Source organism: Chrysoperla carnea, chromosome 4 (assembly GCF_905475395.1).
Source record: "Chrysoperla carnea chromosome 4, inChrCarn1.1, whole genome shotgun sequence".
NCBI classification, from domain to species: domain Eukaryota; kingdom Metazoa; phylum Arthropoda; class Insecta; order Neuroptera; family Chrysopidae; genus Chrysoperla; species Chrysoperla carnea.
Genome location: NC_058340.1, coordinates 45120431 through 45140458, shown reverse-complemented (window position 1 = coordinate 45140458; position 20028 = coordinate 45120431).

Here is a 20028-nt window from a genome sequence, read left to right as displayed (position 1 = left end):
CAACATTTCAACTTGTTATTTTTTAAGGTGTAAATCAAAGTTTTATTCTATGAAATATCGCGGCATTCGATGTATGAATCTTTACAGCCTCTCGTTTTGTAAACTTTTTACTTGATTTGATGCATTTTTCAATCCGTTACACAACCGAGTGGGAGATTTGAAGTTAAAGAGTGGCAGGTAGCCATTTTTTAAACATTTCGAAACTATGGTGTGGAATACGTCATAATGGCCAGCGTGTAGTCTTAACTTCCATCTCTAAACAAACGTCATTGAACTTTATCTGTTAATGGGGTTTTCCAAATGAAAAGGTACATGTGCAAATACATGTTCATAACTTTGTTGCCTCAACAAGGTTAGGATTCACTTTTCCACCGATTTAGCTTTTATGAAACCTCTAACTTCTAACTGAACAACTTAAACTATGCCATATTCATAGAATGTTCTTTTAGAGGTTCACATCTTTCATTTGCTTTACTCAAAATAATGGTTTTATTTGGCCACCTAGGTCATAACAATTTCAAACAGTAATGCAACAGTAATAACATTAATCAAACAGTAATAACAGTTTCATTGGCATTAAAATTATTTTTCTATGTGTTATTTTAATTTTAAGTTGCTAACCTCTACAGATACAACCTTGGAAACAAATTATTTCAAAAGACTGACCTAGAATATTTGTATCCATATGAAATCGTAATTAATGCCTTGTTAAATTCAACGATATGTTTTAAATGAACTTTAGTTTTACAAATTCATCGGATTCCTGCTTTAAAAAATATGTAATAGTGAAAGAATATACTTAAGTTTTCAAGATGGTGGAAAAATAATAAATTGGTTTCAAAACTGAAACATATTTTCTCAATTCAAAACCCAAGAAATGTTTATTTATATCATTGTTATATATAACGTTCTTATAATTGAATTGTCAGTATTGCTATTATGTATGTGTTCAGTTTTAATATAATGTTCTGACATTAAGAGGTGAATTCGAACTATTCTAAACTAGATACTAAACATGCTATGATGTTCTCAAAAAATTGTAAAATATAGTAAGTTGAGTTTTAGCTTGTCTTATCTCAGAAGAATATGAAGAGCTTTTTTTTGTTACAATAATAAAAAAATGATGACTGATCTCCATTCTTGAATCACAGCTATAAATGAGCAGAATCAAGCCTTCCATCTCTCATTTTTTCAATGCTCTGTAGCCACCATGTACTTTTTTTTTTTAAATAATCAAGTTTTGGAAAAAAGTTGAGCTTTTTGAGTGTATATAAAAAAGGTATATGTTTTCTAATAAAAAATCTTTTTGATTGAAAAAGTTTTAAGAATGCAAATAAATAATTAATATAACGTGACATGGCAGCATATTGAATGTCCAATAAGCAATTCAATGAAACAATATCAAAAAGAATGACTATGACGTTATCAAAAAATTGTCGTAATTTAAATTTTCTCTTTTACTCTTATTATTATAAAACACTGATTTTTGTTTAAAGTTTTTAAATCTTGTATCAACAGAACTAAATGTCACCATCCAAGGTGGATAAACTTCAATTAGTGATGTGGTACTTCGTATCCAAGTCAACGAGCTACATTTTCTAGTCTAGTAATTACATCAACCAGATAAAGTAAGTACTCTTTTTAATCAAAAATTGTAATATATACAGAATGTATATAAAACACAGGCATAGAATTAATAGCTCAGATTATAACATTCCTATTAAAATGCATTTGATTTAAGAATTTAGGATCAGAATGTGCATTCTGTAGATCCTGTATCGTATGGCATTTGGCATCGCTGTTGTTAGTATTTTGGTTAAGAAAATGCAAATTGTCTTAACCAAAAAAGAAAACCGACTTAAAAAGAAAAACTTTTCAAAAACAAATTAATATGCACTAAAAAGTAAAAAATAACGATAATATAATGTAGTTAGAATTATTGTTATTTTTGAAGGCAGTGTCAGCCAAGAAAACAACTCTGACAGAACAATTTGCTACATTAGGTTGGCTGACACCGACTCCAAAAATAGCAATAATTTCAACGACATTAAATTATGGTTATTTTTTTACTTTTTAGTGCATATTAATTTGTTTTGGAAAAGTTTTTCTTTTGGAGTCTTTTTATTATTTTTTTTATTTTATGATTTTTAGTGAATCTGAAGTACAATAACTAATTTGTCACTTAAAAAAAGAATCATCGAAATCGGTTGGCGTGATATTGAGTAATTCGTCCTCTTGTCGCGCATACTTAATGCAAATTTAAGACTTTTATGGTTTTCTCATGGATGTCATTGTCAGAACTGGGCCAAAGTGAAATTGGACCACACAGGCAGCATCAGCTTTCAAATAGATAAAGAATAATCAAAATCGGTTTACCCAGTCGAAAGTTCTGAGGTAACAAACATAAAAAAAAAAATACAGTCGAATTGAAAACCTCCTTTTTTGTTTGAAGGCGGTTAAAAAAGAGATAAGAGGAAGGATATTTAGATACAGGAAAATGAATTACAGGTAAACAGGATTACTATAGTAATAATGTTCAGTATTTTTGAGACAAATGAACCCCTGGAAGGAAAAAAATACCATGTTATTAAGGTAATACTCGATGGAACAAAATTGTGTGTATTAAAGAAACTATACTTTGAAGAAAATTGTATTTTAGTTAACCTTCCTGCACAGATGGTGATAAGGGAAAATATATAAAATAATATTTAGTAGGTAAAATCATATCTCTCCTTGGTCCTTATTATAGTAGAAAATATAACAACTTTCTTTAATTAAAACAGGGCATATGTATGAAATTATATGTTTTTTTGATAAAATTCAAACTTATTCATTAATGAAAATTCATCGTTTCAACATATGTTCTTATTATTTTTTATAGCACAATCTTAGACCTATTTACATGGCTTTTATTGTGGAAACAATTACACACAGTATTATAATAACAAAAAAAAAAAAAACAAAATAATTTACAAGAAATTTGTATATCATTATACACCAATTTCAATTTCAAGTACAGGACGATTACAAATATTTCTGACGTATGGCATTCAGGGTCAGTGCTATAGTTCTAAACGAATATTTGTAAAAGTTGTATAAGAAATATTGTTGTTTTAGAGAAAGTTATTTATACATTTAGTCTGCAACCATAACTTAAAATGGAAAAATCCTACACATTTTGTCTAGTAAATTAACAACACTATGGCGTATAGCGATCGTCCCATTTTAAACAACCCACCTGAAATTTTCATCAATGAAGGATTTTTTGAAAAAAGTATTCAAGTAAAAGTTGTTCTCTATGCAAGGTCTTAAGCAGGATATTTCAAGTATTATTGAAATAATATATTTATTGAATTTCATCTATTCCAAGGGTAACATCTCAGTTTTTAATTTTGACCTTGGCTTTCAGAATCTTTGAAAACTCAGCTCATTTCAAAAATGACAAGAAATAGAGTCGATGTTTAAATTATAATGTTATTCTTTATATAATAATAAACAAATTTTGATTGAAAAATTAAATTTCAGTGGAAATTGATTGCAAATATATTTGGGCACTTGTTTTTCCATTCGCTTTCTACGGAACCTAATCAACTTTAAAAAAATTTCTAATGAAGTTGCTGTTTCTTAGATATGATCTATAGAGATCAACTTTGTTATCTTTAATTTTTCTCTATCCCTTAAAATTACCAGAAATTGAATGCATCTGATACACACACTTTCATATGAGTAAAGAAGATTTTTTGTTTCTATACCAGCGTATTTATTAAGTTTACGAAAACATATTTCCAACGAAATTTGTTTTTATTTTATAAAGAATAACTTTCTAATTTAAGCATTGCTTCTATCTATTATTATTTACGAATATGTAGAGTTGAGTTTTCAAAAATCAAGGTCCAATGCAAACAACGTCCACCTTCGAGTAGAAAAACTTTTAGTTTGGTCACTTTTTTTTCGAAACTTTTCGTTGGAAAAATTCTCAGGCAAATATTATTACCCCGATTGTGTAAGCGAACTGAATTTAAGTCAATTGTGTCATTGTGTATGTAATAAAGTAAAGTAATCGATGTTTTAGAATCGAATAAAAACATGGAGAAATGGATCAGACAAAGTCAAGACATCTTACTTTAAAAAGAACTTAACAGGAAGAAAGCTAAAGCTAAAGATTAAAAACTTGAACTTATGTTATCAGAACCGTGTAGGGAGTAGACGTTGAAGATATTTGAAAAAAAACTTCCTATAGTTTTTCATAGCGAACTACGTTGAATTAGTTACTTCCTATTAATAATTTGATTGTACTATACTCTACCAATTCGTTTCATCAGTTATAAATTATAATGTTTCCATTTAAATAATGGAAATTGTATAATTTTTATAGTTACATTATTTTTATATTTCGCTGAGCACAGTAAAGAATAAAATTTAAAGCTATCGCATTTTTATCATTAGTGGAAATTCTTTCTTCAGCTTTAATCAATGTTGCTACCATAAATAACGTTAAAAATAACGAAAATTAGATAAATTACATATCCGACCATGTTCATCTCCGGGTGAGCGTTTTATAAAAAAAAAAGAAAATCACGATTTAAAACAGTGTATCTACTAACAAATGATAAAATTTCATAGTGGTTACATTTTTCATGTGAAACTTGTTATAAATATTAGGTACCTTTTTCTATATAGACGATAAAGTAATAAAAATTAATTATTAATACGAACTCATATAACAAAAATACGTTACTTTTTCCTTGTTATACAAACAATCTACTAAATAACATAATAATATTTTATAATACAGAGAAACCTATTTATAATATAAAAAATAATGTGATTTGTCAGATTATCCAACAAACCACTCCCCCCCTTTTTGGTTAAAGATGCCGGCGTCTGAACTCTACACGTAAATCTTAAATAGGGTTTCCTATCTTGCTTGAGACTGAGCTGTAACTCGAAAAAAGGGTTTAAAAAAACATTTTTACCAAAATTGTAAAGTAGAAAAAGCTATTCCGAGTCAACACCCTGAGGTTTACAGGAAATACTAGCAGGGTCATATAAAAGACGACTGACTCTTGAATCAAGTTCATTACTGGGGAGAAGTAGAGGCATAGTTAAAACTGGAATGTTCCTCGTCTTAATAAGTACTTTTTAAGCACAAAATTTTATTTTTTATTGATCTCAAATATTTGAATACAAAAAATCTTACTCAAGAAAGTAAACCCCATTAAATGACTCTTAAATAACTACGAACACAAAAAACTTTATCTTAAAAGGAATTTTGAAATTAATTCAAAAAAAAAAATTACTTTTCTAATAAGAATATACAGAATTTTGAATCATATTTCTGCCGAATGTATCTGTTTTTCAAAAAAATGTTTCAAACAAAAATTGCAGTATTTAAAACAATCAACTTTCTAATGTAGGTACTATGTCTCAATCTTTTACCAAAAATGAGCAATGGTTGAATTTTTTGAGGCTTGTTAGTCCAGCACAATCTCATAGGATTCATTTTTTATTGTAAAATATGTTTTTTTTTTCGAGCTACAGCTTAGTCTCAAATTAAGAGAGCCATCTTTTTTACCATAATAATATGAATAGGTTACTCACTGCAATCAGTTCGTTGTGAAAAACAGGATACGGCATCTTATTTTTTTTCTTTTAGAAGGATACTTTAATTTGATACTAATTACATGTTTGAAGTTTCTGAAGAAAGAAATGAAAGTAATTATAAAGGAATAATATTTCAAATTAAGTAATATTTTATAATACTGAAGAAAAAACTGGGAAATATGAGTTAGATGGAAACGAAATAATGTATGATTGTGTTAAATTAAAAAAATTGTGAAAAATTTACATTTTTGACATATTTTAAAGTTGGTATATTTTATTTTTACTTTGTTTCTAGTTTTCACTTTTTCTTCACCACAAAACTAAACGTATGTTAAATGCTACCCTTAACGATGTTATACTGTAGCTCTAAACTAAACAATTTTGGTGGGTAATGTTTTATAAGTAGGATATATATACTTCCAAATAAATTTCTAATGACATTTATGGCACAGTTCGAATAATGTGAATGGTTTCACTTCAATTTTTTTGTGTGTACTACTACTAAAATTTAAGTATCTTCTACTGCTACTACTTACATTAATTTTCACACATTTTACGAGATGTGGTTCTATATTATAAAATAGCAAAGAGAACGCCAGGCATAACAGTGGAACAGACTTCATGCGGGTAAAGATAATTCAGAAAATATTAGTGCTCCTTTTATATCAACGAAAAAATAATAATTCTGTAAGTTGGCTTGTCTGTCAGTTTGTTTATTTATGACACCATGGCTGCTAAACAGATAAATCGATATCATCGGATCTTTTAAGGATGTATAATCGGGATCAAAGAGCCATCATATACCCATTGCACATGCATATTCTAGATGCATGCTCGATGTTCAAAGCACAATATTATACTATATTCCCAGAACTTTAAAAATAAATTGGATAATTTAGTATTCGATATAGTCTAATGAGTAGAACAATAAAACTGATATTGGGAAAATTCTTTCGAATTGCTCCTTCTATTAATTTAGGAGTATGAATTCATAATTTTACAAATTTTTACGATGACTTATTTGTAGGTAATGAAAGTGCTATGAAATGTAAAATATATAAATTTTAATGTTAATAATTTTTAAATGATTCCATGTTCCGCAATTAAAGATAATTCCATCATAAAAACAATTTTTGTTGGGTTTAAAAAAGACACACAATTTTTAGTTCATTATGAGAACTTAAAGTACGCAAAATTGGTTATGAACGCCTCCTTGTAAAGGTTTTTTTTTTTAATAAAGAAATTGATTTTATGGCCCCAAATTTTTTGAGAAAAATTATTTAAACATAAATTTTTAATTGTGTTATAAGGAAAAACTTAATAATTTAAATTAGTGCCTCTCTATTTCTGACCAGTAAGAATAACGAATCTCAATAAATCATTTGTGGATTTAGCCAAAAGTAGAAAATATGTTCAATCAAGCTGACAAGGCCAATTTACAAAAAAAGTTTTCAAATTTAAAGGCATAATTTAGATTTAAGAGAGAGTGTATGAACCAAAAAAAGGGCTGCTAAGTTAATAAGTGTGACCGGGTGTTATAATGTATATATCTGTCTGTGACATCGTAGTGCCTAAGCGGATGAACGGGTTTGAATTTTTTTGTTTCATTTGAAAGGTTATTTAATGGAGAGAGTTCTTAGGTATGTTTCAAGTGTGATTTTAGGGTTCCGTACCCGTAACAACTAAAAAAGGCGATGATCCTCAAAATCGGCTAAGTTTGAAGAAGGCTTTAAGGAAAAAGGGTAATTTAATGGAGAGTATTCTTAGATACGTTTCAAGAGCAATTTTTTTTTGGTTTTGTTAATTTCACTTGTTATAATTGTTTCTACCTATAATATCGGTAAAACTCCTTGTATATTAGACATAAAATAATATATAAATGTTTTATGAACACAAAAATATTGTTAAACAACGGTTGTTCTTATGTTCTAAGCATTATATTATAATAATATAACGGATGTGTTGTTTTTAGTTCTTCATTTGGGTGTTTTTCATTTTAAATACAATTTTATGGTCTTGTTTTAATACTTACCTAGTTTAATGATAATACATTCATTCGCATTATTGTTCACCCCTGTGTATACCTAGTATATCTATACTTCTATAATTTACAATTTTTCGTATATAAAAGTGCAATTGTCATAAATTTTAAACAGGTAATAAAATTTATAATAAAAATATATAATGTTATTGTTTATATACATTTTGTACTCAAAAATTTATGAATTATGATACTCAAAATGTTATACTTATGATACAAGATAACTAAATAATGTAAAAACACACCCAAAGTCGTGAATCAAGGATATTTAAAAATCGATTTTCATGTAATAGTCCAATATAATCTTCAAATGAACATATATTCCAAGACTTCATTTTCGAAAGATGAGGAATGACATAGATTCACAATTAAAATATCATAACCGTAAGTAAATGATTTTTTTTAAATGACTGACATAAACATAAAATTAATTCACTGAAACTTGCAGTCAAAAACTTTTCATTTTAGAGACATTAATCATTATACGATCATAAAGTTTTGGAAAAAATATCTGAAAATTCTATGATCTCATGTCTCAAAAATAAAAAGCCTTTGACCATGTCTAAATAATATATTATTGTAATTTTTAGGTAACGTTTTTACCCGACTGTCAAGGAGTGGTTATATATGTATATTTGTTAGTAAATTTGTTTATTAACTCGTATCTTCGAAACGGCTCAATGGATTTCAACATTTAAGATATCGTTATATTTGCCTCAAAAACCCAAGTGTTTTAGTGAAGCAAAATAGTAATACGATAGTTAAAAAAAATTGACAAAACCTACCGAGTAGGAAATCAAATTAAAGGAAATAAAAAGAGAATTACAAAGGTATATATGTATGTATATGTTTTAATTTAATAAATTGTTTTTAAAATATTAATTTAGTATAATAAGAGGGTTCTTTTGATGCTGGGACACTAAAAAGTTTTAAATAAAATAAATAATTTAAAAAAATAAAAACCCGACTGCGTTATATGAGATCTGAAAAGAAAGAAACAAATCCAGTAATTTACATAGTGACTTTAACAGTCGCAGCCCATTATTGCGAATATTTGAGCCCGTCTAAATTTTAATGGGGCTCGACTGTTAAAGTCGCTATGTAAACTACTGAACTTTACCCAAATTAACATCCTTCTGTCTCCTATAGATTGGGAGATAATTTTTTGGGAATTATAGTTTCAAGAAGATTTCCAGAGCTTTTCTTCAAAACTTAAAAAATTAGGTAGGTAGTTGTAAACGGGTATTAAGGGACTTAAAGTTTTTGCTTTGTTCTGCTTACTTTCATACCAACTTCATCCAAAAATATTTGTATATCTGGTAACTCGAAAACGACTTATTTCAGTATCAATGTTGAAAGAAATATTTTTTTTCTTGTTTTGTCATCCCAAATTATTTCGCAAGGGGGGCTAGGCACCTTTTGGACCACCCAGTATAATTAAATGATAATATATTATCTTAAAAATAAGATTAATACTTCATTATTTCAATTAATTATCTCGAGAACAATAAAAGATTACCAGATGTGATAATTAAACTTTTATTAGTCTTTACAAAATAAAAGGCATTATTTACTCCCTTCTTATTTTCAACGACATAATTATAATCCTAAAATTATTATTATTATTATTATGAACTGTATAAAATTTAGTTGATTTTTTATTTATTTTGTATGAATATAATATTAAAAACAGTTTCTTTAACAAGACTTTCCCATTATGTTTCTATATTATAGATATTTTATGATTAAAGGCCGAAAACGATCAGAAAGAGACAAAATAGCTCACCATCATGAAATCGTGAATGTTGTATTATGTCTTTTCTGCGCGAGAACCATTACGGAAAATATGCATACAATGGTTGGTAATTTGGATTTACAATTCATATAGAATGTCACAGGCATGCCACAATTGGTTTCAGCCTGGCTTGTTAAACATTGGATCAAGCTACGAAACGAAGGCTCGTAATTGCATCGAATTAGAACTTTTTTTCATCGTTGGATGTCAGATATTATATGTATACCCTAACCTGATTTTCGGTCTTTTCCCATACCTAAGTGCCAATAAAAAAAAATTTTAACTATCGCGGTTTTGAGGGTCAATTTTGCTTTTTATCTGGATTTTACGTGAGCTCAAAAATTATAAGATTTATTCTTATTAGGTATGTAAATTTAATACGGGTTTGCCATAGACGGGGTATTGAACCAATGCATGTGCCACTGACACAGCCTTTTGGCCACGGCTTAGCCAAGGGCTGACATACCAAGACTGGCAATATAATACTTTGGACAAGGACTGGTTCAAACAAATCTTCATTTATTATAAGTAGCCAAGGTCAAATGTATCAAGCCATTTGGTTTAAAGTAACGTTTCTTATTTCTGAGCACTGATTACGCTGCCATGTGATTGTTTGACTACTGCCTTGTTGGTTTTTCATTTAATTAATCATAAAAATATTCCTGTTATGGCCATGATTATTAACCGACAGACGTTCTTTTGAAAAAAAAATGATAATCCAGAATGAATAAACGAATCTTTTCTTGATTTCAAGGACAGCTACACAAGGACTTTTCAAGGACAGCTTATCGCTACGCATTGTAGTCCAATATTATGAAAGTCGCATAATACGAATTTCTCGATTTGAATGTTTTGAAAAAACTAAGAGCGTGCGTTTTCGGACTTTGATCCAATATATAACGTATATATATAAGCCACTAATGTATATTAAAAAGTTTACTAGAAAGGTATATTAATAAAAAATTCCTTTTGAATAAAAAAAATTATATATTTAAAAGTTTTATTTGAATTGGTATTTTGTTTGAGATAAAGCAAAAAGATCGTAATTAATATGATAATAATATTTATAATGGCTTTATATAGGTTACATGTTAGTATTCTCATAATCTGCTATTACCTAGAACATTAATTTTAAAATTTATGGAAAATTTTAAAAACATTGGCGATTATGCTTATCCAATCCAGCCACAGCAGAATGATGTTATTCGCACACTTCATTGAACAACTACACTAATATTGATGCAAGACAAAAGTATTTCCTGCCCTGTTTGTTATTACTCTCGTGATTTCTTTTGCCTAGCCTGTTCCTTTTTCTTGATATTTTCCTTATTCGTTTATTAAACTTCATGATTTACCCTTATTTTAAAACTTATCGTTCTGGAAAATGACGGTAAATGAACTCACGATCTAAAAATGTAACGCTTAGGAAAAAATAGTATTAATTTTGTTCATTATGTAATTTGTATATCATATCTGTGAGTAAATTGTCTATAAATAAAAAATAAATATTCACTTATATATTATTTCTTTAGCCTCCTTTTTAGCCACAGGTACCGCATTGCGGAATTCCGCTTGTATATTTATTAAACATAGTCCGACCTCTGGTGATCCAGTAGTTTTTTACAGACAAAACAATAAATTGCAGTTTTATTTCATAATCAGATTTTAAAAAGTCATTTTTTTTATTTGATTTATCAATAAATCTCTGTATTGTTTATACAACAACAACACTATCAAAATCAGTGAATATTTTTCAACATCATCAATCAACTGAAACTTGTTATAAATATTGTTCTTTTTTATTTATTATTTATATATTGTATGTCATCAGTCACATCAAAATAAAACATTTTGATAAATCAGGGAATTAAAGCTCTTCCATAAGAGCTTATATAACTAACTATAAGGTATATTAGTTACACAACTCATCTCTTTTTGTATGATGATCCAATCGAAACTTCTTTTATCACTTTTTTTCGTCAGAAAAATTGAAAAGTGTCTGTTTATAGCTAGGCTTACACAATTATAATAATTAAATGATTTTATACCTTTTATATATATTATATCAGATAAAAATTTTTTTAAATATAATCAAATTAGATGACCTGCTGAGCTTTTTTTTCACCTACAATTTTTATAATTGTAACTATTGATCAGCGATTATAAATCTTAATTAACCTGCAGCTCCAATTCATTAATAGCTATACTATGATTAACCTAGCTAAGTCCGTTAAGCCTAACCGCAAGCAGCTTAACATAAATTTTACTACTATCTCTTGGACAGACCTTCGGCCTATTCACAATACATATTTATTCACAATTCCTGAATAATAATAGATAGTACTTCAAAACTATTCAAAACCTATTCACAACTTTAGATAAATATGGTGGGAGCGCAAATAAATACATAAGTACAGAGTAAGATGATATAATGCATTATTTATAAGCGTTTCCACCATTTATTGCATTTAATATTTTTTCTTAAATTTTTTCTAAAGCTCCGCTTAACATTCTTAAATTTTTATTTCAATTGTTTCATCCGCTCCGCATGGAACATGGCGATGACCAAGGAAAATAGAGATTCATTTTTGTATATATAGATCAATATTTTTATTATTGATTATTATGTACCTCAATTGTTGAAAATATTGAAATCTAGAGAGTTCGCCTTGACAAAATAATAAACAAATTTGTAAATAAAGATACATTCTAGATATTTCAGAATGTCAGAGAGTCAGTACTTAATTTACAGTATGTTAAACTGAAGCTTTCTGAGTTTCAGTAAAGAAATAATTAAGTGTAAAAGTAAATAGCTAGTGATTCAATTGTGAATTATAATAACATTTAATAATAAGTAGTTTGTGTTAAGTTGAATTTGTGCATATTGGAACTATGTTCCTTTATCACGGTATTTCTAGTCTGTTATAGGACTAGACAGAGCTCTAGTCAAATTCGTCAAGAATCGTCGGCTTAATTTCGTCACAAAGAAAAAACTAATTTGCTTGTGAAACAATTCAATTTTTTTACATTAAATTTGTGTATTCCTTTTGTCTTTTTTTGTTTATTGTTAATTTTTTATTGGATAATATTTTGCACTTACACGAAAATACCAACATTTGATTCGATAAAATATTTATTCAATATAAAAATACATTATAAATAAAAGCCATATAAATTCACATATTTTATATTCATATCAATAATACAAAAATATATAATATATTATTTGATTGATAGTAAACAGTTATAATATAAGACATATTTTTGCATTATCAAGATATTTTCTATATCGTAGTTCCTGAGAAAACAAGAATTGTCTATTTTTCCTAGTATTTTCTAGATTTGAATATACAACTGTACGTATATTATTGTTATCACAAGAAAACTATACATTCCCGCTGTGGTACGACATTTGAAGGTGCCTTCACTGAAATTAGTTGAAGAAAAGTTTTAGGTATCATTCAATATCTCTCTTTAGATTAGCTTGGAAAACTTAAATTATTTAATTAATTCGTTTCAAAACGTTTCTAGTGGCAATTTTCAGAATTTTGGAGACCCATGAAAGTTTTGGCCCAATTTGTATCAAAAATTTTCTAAAAATTCGTTTCAAAACGAATCGAATCGGATGGCATTCGTATGATAAAACTTATTTGTAACTAGCAGATACTCGCCCGCTTTGCTGGGAAATTTCTCCTTTAAAAACAAAAACTATCACGTTATAGCCCTCACTTATCCTCCCTTTTGTTCACAATTTTATGGATTTTAATTTTTTCAAACTTTTTTGAAAAGGAAGTTTTGCTGATGATACTCGCTGACATTGTAACTTTCCATGGGTCCAATCATCAAATAAACCAGATTTTTATACTATTTGTGATCAAAATTACCCCATCCACCGAGTTTCATCAAATTCCAAAACAAAACTTTTTTTTGTGTTTTTCTCGATTTTTTCAAAGGGGTACCCTTAAAAAAATTGCCAAAACTCGAGACAATTTTTTAATCTTCAATTTCGATAAAACTCAGTGTATAAGGTAATTTTGACCCAAAAAGTACAAAAATCGGGTGCATTTGATGACTGGTCGAATAGTTTTTGAGATACGGGCTAAAATCGATCCAAATATTGCGATTATCTCAAAAACTCTGCATCCAATCAATGAATTAACCTGATTTTTATACTTTTTGGAGCAAAATTACCCCATTCACCGAGTTTCATCAAATTCCAAAACAAAAATTTCTTTGCCTAGGTAACAATCAATATAACATACGTTAATTAAAAACCTTGGTAACATTATAGCATACGTTGATCTGTATTTGTCTAAAAAATTATTAAACATTCAGTTCCCGTATAAAAAATTCACATTCCCTTTTGAGCCCCTTAAGGTTGAATTTCCAAAAATCCCTTCTTAGTGCTCACTTACGTTTTGTACGTGTGTAAATATTTCAGGCTTCTAAGCCCAGCAATTTCGTTGTGCGTTGATCGATCAGTCAGCTTTCATTCTTATATATATAGATTTGCTTTTAATATTAAAAAATGTAATCTGTAATTGAAACCTACCTATTTTGGGGGCGCTGCAAACTAATTAATTCTTGAAGTAGTCGGTAGACGAAATAAGTTTGAGAATCTCTGCTGCATAGGATGCAAGTGCAGTGAATGTAACTGCATGTAATACTGGTTTTAAATAAATGATTAACAAGCTTGAATGCCATTAAATCTACCAGCAATACAGGGAGTACTTCAACGATTTATATGAGTATTCGCGAATTTGCTTACTTACTGGTTTCGCTTATTACATCTTGTACAAAAAATATAATTTTACAGTACATATATCATTGTTGTATACAAAGTTACATATCGCAATGTAAGTTTATGTATATGTGTGTGTGACCCTATTTTCTTCGATTTGCAGTTCAGAGCTCTTTACTTTTATTCAACTAACTGCTACAACCACTAACAACTAACTGACTGTGTATACTTCTGGTTTAGTTTTTTTTTTTTTTTTTTGCTTCTCTACTATTTATTCCTTTCCATGATTCTCTCTCTGCAGGATGACGACAATATGTCTTGAATTTTTATTCTGTAAAATAGTAATAACTTTATAGGGAGATATAGAAAGTCTATGTGCTGTACAAACTATGTACCATAGACACAACAAATAAACAGATTAAAAAAATACCTTTGATATCTGTATTCGAAACTTGATCGAGTCTTAAAACAATAATAAATTATTTCATGTAAGCTACTACTTTCTTTGCCAATTTTTATTCAATTGGCAGCAATGATTTCCGATTTCCGAAGTCCAGTCCGATAAAATTTCTTAATTTAAATTGGGAAATAAAAATTTTTTTTCACCTGTAAAAAAATATTAACACGATTAAATTAACTGCACTTGTCAGCAGGTAATAAAATCTTAGAAGTCCACATTAACTAACTTCTTATTGTCCGATGAACTTGGTAATTTACACACGCATTCCAGTAATTTAGTCAAATTTTCAAAAATTCTTGCAAAGAACAGACTTAAAATAAATGAAGACATATAGTGTTTTTATAGAGCAAGGATTACTCTATATCTTTTGCATATCTTTGGCCTCTTAGTATTCCAATAAAACTATCCTTTTGAACTATTTTAAAACAATAAACATTACGTTTAATCATTGGGAACGGCTAAACTTTTTAATAAGAAGTTCCATTTAAACTTTTAAGTTTTCTTCACCTCCTTCCTCCTTTTGTGTGGTTGTCTTAAATGCTCTTTTCAAGAAAATAGCCTGGTACCTTCATTATTATTTTTAATTTGTGTATAGAATTTCTTCTAAAAAATTTTAAGGTGGAGTGACTTTTATAAAAATTTATAAAAGTGTTGTAATTTTGTGCTTTTTTGAGACTTTTGAGATAGGAGACGGTGTAACAGATTTACTTTCTAGATAAAAGCTTTTTTCATTGAATGTTACTTTAGTTGATTTTCTCATGAATAAAAACGTTTGTATGATGAATATTGTTTAATTATCCCGGCTTTTTATGCATTTTGTGATAATAATAAATAATAATTTGGAAATATTGATCGATGTTGTTTTTCAAAATCGCACACATCTATTCCCACACTTCTGTACAAATAGACCACAAGCCCATGCTGAAATTTTTAGGGTAAAATGACTTACAAGGAAACATGTTGAGAAGATGCTCCTATTTGTGAAAGCAAGTTTAAGCACTATGCCGTCCGTTTTTTCGCGGTACAGGTGGGTACGGGTGAGTATATGGATATCACTCCCCTTTGTATCTCACTCCCGCACTAGCAAATATGTACAGCGTTGGTGAATATTAACTGTGTTTTTTTTACCCGTACCGAATTTATTTCTTCACGGCATTTATGTACTTCGCTTCGAATACCTATGCAGATTAGTATTCACCAATGCCGTACATATTTGGTGGTGCAGGGGTGAGATTTCAAGGGGTATGACATTCCTAAAACATTCAACATATCGATTTCTATTTCATTAATATTTTTATTATATTTCAATTACATAAATATAAACAGTTTATTAAAATAAATATATTTAAGACTATATCCATAGCACGTAAATACCTAAAACCAATACACGAACACTTGACCTACTTTTTTAGATTTGTGGTAAAACCAAACAGAATTGATTTTCTAACATTGAACGAACATTTTCAATATCGTGCATAACTCTAACTTTTACAAGTGATATTATTAACAGAGAATATACACTTTCAATTATATTTTTCCTGAAGCCAAAAAATATGCATTTAAAGTTTGTTATTAAAGCCAAAGTACTAAAAAAAAAAAAAATTACTACAATGTTGTGTCTTAAAAACACCTTTCAAATCTTTCTACATAATTTAGTAGCATCAATGAATGTTTTTAGTCGGGAGTCCTCATTGGCAGCTCCGATTTTGATAGTTTTTTTTTTCATAATGATTATTTTTGTATATTATTTAAAATCAGAAACATTTCAGATGAGGGAAATAATCTGGAGGGGTCCCCTAAAAGGGTGAAATAGGGGACGAAAGTTTGTATGATAATATGTATAAACCATCATTTTTGAGTTCACTACTTAACCGATTTTGAATGTAGCATTCTATAGGTGAAAGAACTTTTAAAATTGGTTAAATATTGAACTAGAAAATGTCGGTTTATATATATTTTGATACAAACTTTCATCCCTTATTTCACCCTTTTAGGGGATGACGAAAAATCCTTTCTTATGTGACACCTACAGTACAAAATCAATATCGTCTCGAAATTCCCAACTTCTATCATTAGCGGTTCAGGCTGAGCGGCGATATATCAGTAGCGACATTGACTCTTCCCCCTCCAGATTATTTTCCCCATCTGAAATTTTAAATAATATACAAAACGAATCATTTTGAAAAAAAATCATCAAGATCGGAGCTGTTATTGAGGACTCTCGACTAAAAACATTCATTGATGCGACTAATAATTGTTTTTTCAATTTAACCATCACAAACTTTCTGTATTTTTTTGCTACTTGAGGGTAGCTTGTCTTACTTTCTTTTTATTTAATATTATTGTTTTGTATATATGTATATAAGAATGTCCGTAAAAGCAACTGACTTCACTCACTATAATACTGCTACGTTACTATTTCTACTTTAATATGTAAAACAATTCTTTTTTTTCTTTAATTCGTAAAAAGTTTTTATAAAAACTTTGTCTTATATACATGACGTACCCATTCACCATTTTCTAACCACAAACAATGTCAGTCAGTCAGTGACATATTCTATTTAGAAATATTTTTGATATTTTGCCACATAAATGTATGGAAATATTTTGTACCTCTATACATAAAATAAATGGATGAAAATGGTAGGGAAATTTGTTAGGAAATTTATAACCGGTAGACTAAGTCTAGTTCTAAATTTGTTACTCATATAGGTGTTAATAAAATCACCTAATTAGTCCATTTCCGTCTGTCCCTCTATCTGTAGACATTATAACTCTAAACCAAAAAGAGATATCAAGCTGAAATATTTATAGTGTGCCCTGGACGTAAAAGGTGAAGCTAAGTTCGTAAATAAGCAACATAGGTCAATTGGGTCTTGCAAATATATCCGTTCCTATTGCAAATACGTCAAAAGTGATCAGAATTGATTTTATAGAAAATTTTCATATCTACTTTTTTTATTTAAAACTTTTTTCCATATTATCAAAAAAAATAATTTTTGGGGTAGTTTTTAACTTTTTTCTACCCCCTTAATAGAATTCAACACTTTTTAACTATGTATACATCAAATTTATGTCAAAACGAACTTATAGTCAGAAATGCAGGCTTCCAATTTTAATGGTAGTTTAAGAGTTTATTTTATTCGGCTATCGGGTTTACTATTCATTCTCAAAGTTTCAGAAATTTTGTCCGCTTAAAACACGATATAATAGTGCTGCATTAGCAATTTTTACCAATTTACGTCAAAATTAATATTTCGAAAAAATTAATAACCAAAATTTATTTTCGTTTCTGAAAACATTTCTTTCAACTCTCTTGCTTTTTTTCAATTCTATCAAGAAATTTTTTTTAATATAGTAACAAAAGCATGAAAGACAGTGAGTTTTACATGCTTTGAATGGAAAAATCTCGAGCTTGGAAGCTGATTACCTCGCGATCTAAACTATCAAAAATTTTGCAACTTCGGGATCTAACAGCTAACATTATTTTGAGTCTGTGTAAAAAATAGGCCAAATCTGGTGGAAATACCTGAATTGGATTTTTTTTGAAAAGCAATGTGATCGAGATTATTCTTAGCTACATTTCAAGTTCGAGTTTAGGGTTCTGTACCTGATAAAAACTAGGGGGTGGATCTTCAAACGGTTGGGCAAGTTTTTTAAAACATCGCTAAGAACACTCCCGATCAAATTTCATTTCAAACAAACAGAGATCAAAATCGGTTCTTCCATTTAAGGACTTTGTGTCGTGGAGTTTTTTTAAATTTTTTATGTAGGTATATGTTATAAATGTAACATTGTATATAGATGTCGGATGGCGTTAACATGAATATTTTTATTTATATATTACATAAAAATACTTTTCATCTTGCTTTTGCTTCTTTTCTATTTTTTTACGTGTAAGAAAATATATTAACTTATAAAAAATATGTACAAGATTTTATACAATTTATTGGGATATTAATGTCGAATATTATCTTGAAACTTCTTCCAACTATAAACATGACTTTTAGTCCTTATATTATATCAGTGATTATCGCATTTGATCGATAAATCTTTTGTTATAAACTGTTTCTGAGCTCAGATTTGCACAAATTCACGTGTCGAAATTATTAAGTGCTAAAAATGGTCAACAAACAAAATTAAAATTATACGTATTTCAATTTTAACTTTCGTTAAAATGCAAAAAGCGAATTGTATTCGTGAAAAAATTGAAGAGAAATTAGAGAATTCAACGGAAAGATCCATTTTTAGTGTCTTTGAATCCATTTTAACTGCTTTCGGTATAAGTGCATACAGTAGGGATTTAGCATAATTCAAAAACCATTAGCAGAGATTTATATAGGATGATCAAAACACAAACTTTAGAAATGAAATTTTTTTTAAAGTAGTAAACTTGTAGTAAAATTTTTTTGACGTAATTCATTATTATATATTATCTAAGTCGAATATTTAAAAGTGCATATAGTTTAATGTATACAGGGTGGATCATTTTAATATATTACGGCTAATGGCTTGTTTTGTAGATAACTAATAAAAATAACTTAAACAAAAGTTATAGAGTTTGTTGGGGGACATCTTGTTCTGACATCAAATTGACCTAGTTCTCAGGGTTGTATTAATAGTCAACTTATATCCTAAAAGTTAAGATGCAGAATGACACTTTAAACTAGAAAATTGATACTTATAAAAAAAACTAACATTTTTCATTTCAACCATTTTTTTCGAAGATCGTTAGTTTTTGGAGTAAATGAGACTTAAAAATATGTCATTATTACATTTAATCGAAAGAAAAAAAGCTAGCTACAGAAGTCGGATTTCCTCTGGCAGCTAACGATTTTCGAAAAAATGTTTTAAATAATAATGCTTTAAATGACAATTTGTTAGTTAAACGCTCCTAAAGGTAGGCAGCCCCTGAAAACGAACGCTTCATGGCCATCACCGTGGCAACATTTCGTAAATCGAAAAACATGGTCTCACATGTGAACACATCTACCAAGTTACATCGCTGAAACCCAAATTCCAAAGTCAGGCCAGTAATTGCATCTCAACATACACACCAGTACCTATTTAAAGAATATGTGTAGTCAATATGGAAACTAATATTTAACCCAGGAAAATATCCAACTCGAATTATAAGGCACTATAAATCGACTATTTTTAAGGATATTTAATTATTACTATTCAATGCAATTATTTTTATTTTTGTAATTTTATTGTGTTTATTTAAAGTTGCTCTGATAACGATAACCCACGTCCTTGGCGACTGCATTTAAATACAGTATAATGTAATTTTTGTTTATAGCAATTTTATGTTTTCTAGTTATACCATACAAGTCTATAATGTTATTTATCTGAAGTAATATTTCTTGTAAAAATAATAATCACAA